We start from the raw sequence: 4,930 nt of genomic DNA on the forward strand, positions 1-4,930 counted from the left end.
TAAAGGTTTTAGGATAGAGTTGATTCATTCATTTCCACTGGCCAGATAGTATTTTAATCGTTTTAAACAATTCAAATCAAATTTATGCAGTTTTGCTGATGAGGTGAACATATCTTTCAGGAAGTTTAAAGGCTATTTTTAGTGGAAACAGATCGGACTACTTATTTATTGCAGTGTAAATACAATTGTCTGATTCGGCGCGTCACTGACAAAGTATTTTAAAAAGAAAACATGCAAATCTTACCGTTTTCCTCAAAATATATCCTTCAAATGGTAATTGTTTGAAGATCCTTCACACGACATCAACACCTCCTGCAGCTGTGGCTGTACAGTAAGATATTATCATTTGACCTATTCAAACTGGACAACGGACCGTTCGACCACCGAATCCAGCAGTGTCTTCCATAATATCTAAGTTAAGTGTTCATCACTGATCGTCATTCTCTAGTGACTTTGTTTCCCTTTCTGACCATACCACTCGCTACATAGGCGTAAATATTTTATTTTGTTTAACATTCTAATAATTCGACACATTTACTTCATAGACATCCTTCTCTGATTTATCCATTCTGTTCTGTTGTCAGTATTTGTTGGTATCAAAACATTTCTATAGAGTAGCCTATGAGTATGAGTAGCCTACACAAGCGCAGTATCAGTTTCCGTAATATTTTAGAAATGCATAAGTTCATAAACATCTGTAAAAAGTGAAAAGGTGTAAAAGGTGATGTGTAGGGGGGTCTGGGGGCATCCTCCCCCAGGAGAAGATTTTTGTGATTTTAACATGTAAATTAAGCATTCTGGTGCACTCTGACAAGAAAATAAATGGGACAACCAACATTTGCTTCAAGAAAAAAATAAATAAATAAATAAAAATAATAATAAATTATTGACAGTAGGGCTGAGAATTGACACAAATTTCACAATTGAATGCGATTTTGATTCAGAAGCTTGCTTGATTTTGAAAATTTTGATTTTGATTTGATTAACTTCGATTCAATATTGATTTATTTGGGGCCTATCAGGTACATGGCAAATTTCCTCAAAGAAAAAAAAAAACTCTCTCAACTAATGCTGTAAATTATACAAGGAACCACAGCTGGTACATCATTATAATATTAGATTAAAACTGATTTGCAAGCTACTTTCATATAGGCTAAATTACACATAAGGAAGTTTAATGACAATTATTTTTCTACTCTTTTTTTATTTAGGCCTAAACATTTAAATGGTGGCTGTCATGATTTATACATTTAATATCGAAGCAAATGTTAAGTACAAATACAATGAATATGCAATAGCCTATAGTGCACATATTTAGCAAAATGCTCCTCTTGAAGTTCATTTTTGTAGCTGAATAATGAGTTTTTGGCCATTGAATGGCTTTTCTGAGGTAGGCTAAATGTGTTATTTTTACATGCTGTTTTATTGATGCCTTTCTGCAGTTGAAACAATGATTGATCAATTGCATGTGATACAGAATTCAGTAAGTTGTACTTTATCTTTCAACATACCTTCAGATGTTCAATCATGTTTATTTTGTGCTGTAACTAGTAAAGCAGAAGAGATGGTCGGTTCACGAGCACTACAGCGATCTATCACGCCACAGAGCACCAAGAAAGATCACGACTCACTCCAGTCTATGGGAAAGTAGCCCATTTTCCATTCTTGTGAGAATCCTGAGACACGCACTCGCCCTGAAAAAAAACTCTTTGGATCTACACAATTCACATAAATTATGTATTTTGTTTCAAAAGTGCTAATTTCGCTGTAAAGTGTCTAGTTTGCAGGTATAATAAATTAGAAAACTGAATAGAGACAAAAGTCTGGAAACACAAATATTTTTCCATACTCTGATTTCTTTTTTCCATACTTTTCCAGACCTGGAAATTACTCAAATCAAATTCCATACTTTTCCATACTTTTCCAAACCGCGTAGGAACCCTGTCTGTTAGTTTTGTAAGTCCATCTATAGTTTCCATCATCTGAAGTCTTCACAAGTGAGGCTGGATCCAAAGTGGAGCTGTTGTAACCTCTAGTAACCTTGCTGGGCATCCTGAGATAGAAAGAAAAACAGCAACAGCAACAAGAGAAAGATTAGAACTTCCTCTTTTAATGGACTTTGATATGATGATTTGCTGCTCAAGAAACATTTCAGATTATTATCAATGCTGAAAACAGTTGTGCTGATTAATATTGGTGTGAAAATTGTTTTAACAGTTTAAACCCATTTTTATTATTATTATTTTTTTTTTCCCCCACAGGATTTGTTGATCCCAAACCTATAAACTGTAGTGTACTCTAATGGGGTCAATATATATATATATATATATATATATATATATATATATATATATATATATATATATATATATATATATTTTTTTTTTTTTTTTTTTAAAGAAATTCACATTTTTATTCAGCAAGGATGCATTCAATTGACCAAAAGTGAGAGGAAATATTTCCGTTTCAAAAAAATGTTGTTCTTTTTTAACTTCTATTAAACAAAGAATCCTGAAAAAAAAAAAAACGAAGCAGCAACTGTTTTCAACTGTTTGAACTGTTTTCAACATTGATAATAATTAGAAATGTTTCTTGAGCATCAAATCAGCATAATAGAATGATTTCTGAAGGATCACGTGACACTGAAGACTGGAGTAATGATGCTGAAAATTCAGCTTTGATCACAGGAATAAATTACACTTTACTATATATTCACATAATAAAAAGTATTTTAATTTTTTTTTTAAGTTTTTACTGTATGTTGATCCAATGAACGCAGCCTTTGTGAACAGAAGATACTTTAAAAACATTAAAAATCTTATCGACTCCACACTTTTGAACATTAGTGTATGTTTAAGAGGCTTTACTTACTAGTCATGTGGTCCGACAGGAACTTTTTTATCCGCTCCAACTCTGCTATGGTGCAGGGCATCAACAGGGAAGGATCTAGGAACATAAACAATTTGTCACAGAGCCATCAATATTATTATTCAATGCCAGGTTTATTAAAAGAAAAGAAGCTACAGCAGGAAAATGGAATACACAGAAAACTGAATTTATGTTTTTTTGTTTACTTATTCATTAAATATTGCTCATACAGTGTCACTTACATTTGGATGTCAAAGCCTTCTTAAAACAAATTAAATAAATAAAAACTGTAAATTTGAGAAAATAAAAGAAGAAAATAACAGATGCATGGTAGGTAAAAAATATTGTGGAAAAAATGCATATGGAGTTAATTGGTGAGTTTCAACTGTGTTTCCTTCTTCTGTCAGCAGGTTCCTTCAGAAATGCTGAAATCTTGGGAGCTTTCCCTCTGTTGTAGAGGGGTTATTTTGTCGCTGCTGAAATCACAGAACAATGTTTATCAATATTTGTTTACCATGAGAGATCAAAACGCTTTTGAAAACTTGTGCTCCCTGCAAGTTACGTCACCGATTAACAGTAGGCTACATTTACGTTTATAAATTAGCCAGCTTCTAATCACCCATTGACAGCAAAACCTTTACAAAACTATCAAAACCTCTACACATAAACCTCTACACATCATCTAAAGATGTGATTAAAAGTCTATACTATTATAAACAAATCGATCGTTAGAGTTAGCCTAAGTTACCTCTTCTGAAAACGGGATGCTAACGGAGATGATAACGGAGTTTTTCGAAGACACTAAACTGTTTCTGTAAAGTAAATATTCAACATAAGTGTGTCAATTACATGTTAGAGAAGTGTCAATAACAGTTGTGTGTGTTATTCGTGTGATTTTAGCGACTAAACTCACCTGAAAGAAGTGAAAACAGCAGCGAGAGGCTGCTGTTTTTGCTGCTTGTCAGTTGTTGTTTCTCCGTTTCCATGGCAACTCCGCGCCGCTCCAGTGTTTGAAAGCGGTTCGGCGCGCACACGCATTAAAACACGTCACAGTCATGCAGCACTTACATAAATAAACATCTAGAATTAAAACATTACATAAAAAAATCTCATTAATATTAAATCATGAATTTAAAACTCATTTTGAAGTTTTATGACCCTATAGGAGCAAAATGCCACCCCAGCATAGTGGGACAATTGTGGCACTTTTATAACTTAATAAGTGTGTAACTTTTATAACTTAATTATTTATTTATTTATTTATTTTTATTTTTTTACAAACATTCAACCACGTTATTTTATTTGAAAGCGTGCCCATAGGCAGTTTTTTTATACCAAGTTTTTGATATAGATATTAAGTCAGTATTAATATTTTTTATTCAGACTTTCAGATTCTTTTTAACTGTAAAAAATAATCTAAAATAAATACACACTTATCAAAAAAGATGTCCTGTAAGCGCTTAGTAGAAACTGGACCGATTATCGGCTTGCCACTGGTGCACCAACGGTGGCCCAGCAGCGGCAAACCGCTGGTGACGTGCCACCCAAAAAACGCTGTCAGATCAACGGCATTTTCAGATTGGTCGGCTTGCCGATGGTGTGCCGACGGTGGTCCGACCGTTTCAAGCCGCTGACTTTGTGCCGCCCAAAAAACGCTGGCGGACCGGCAGGTCATTAGCTGGGTAATGAGCTAAAATAAAACAAGAAAATGCTGGTAGACCAGCATCACCAGCAGGACCATGCTGGTAGACCAGCATCACCAACAAGACCATGCTGGTAGACCAGCATCACCAGCGAGACCATGATGGTTGACCAGCATCACCAACAAGACCATGCTGGTAGACCAGCATCACCAGCGAGACCATGATGGTTGACCAGCATCACCAGCGAGACCATGATGGTTGACCAGCATCACCAGCGAGACCATGATGGTTGACCAGCATCACCAGCGAGACCATGCTGGTAGACCAGCATCACCAGCGAGACCATGCTGGTAGACCAGCATCACCAGCAAGACCATGCTGGTAGACCAGCAATGTCTTGCTGGTCCACCAGCTAAAAC

General features: G+C 35.3%; 2 long non-coding RNA genes across 2 annotated transcripts; both read right to left on the reverse strand.

Moving 5' to 3' along the window:
* Window positions 1-1,962: 1,962 nt before the first annotated feature.
* LOC137030152 (uncharacterized) lies at window positions 1,963-3,241 on the reverse strand. The gene is made up of 3 exons (XR_010896390.1): window positions 3,111-3,241; window positions 2,872-2,946; window positions 1,963-2,053 (listed from the first exon to the last, which is right to left on the reverse strand). It is a non-coding gene; the product is annotated as an uncharacterized lncRNA (long non-coding RNA).
* Window positions 3,242-3,279: 38 nt separating this feature from the next.
* Window positions 3,280-3,832, reverse strand: LOC137030153 (uncharacterized). The gene is made up of 3 exons (XR_010896391.1): window positions 3,782-3,832; window positions 3,617-3,680; window positions 3,280-3,344 (listed from the first exon to the last, which is right to left on the reverse strand). It is a non-coding gene; the product is annotated as an uncharacterized lncRNA (long non-coding RNA).
* Between the last annotated feature and the right edge of the window lie 1,098 nt (window positions 3,833-4,930).

The sequence above is a fragment of the Chanodichthys erythropterus genome, chromosome 11, assembly GCF_024489055.1.
Source record: "Chanodichthys erythropterus isolate Z2021 chromosome 11, ASM2448905v1, whole genome shotgun sequence".
Classification (NCBI taxonomy): Eukaryota; Metazoa; Chordata; class Actinopteri; order Cypriniformes; family Xenocyprididae; genus Chanodichthys; species Chanodichthys erythropterus.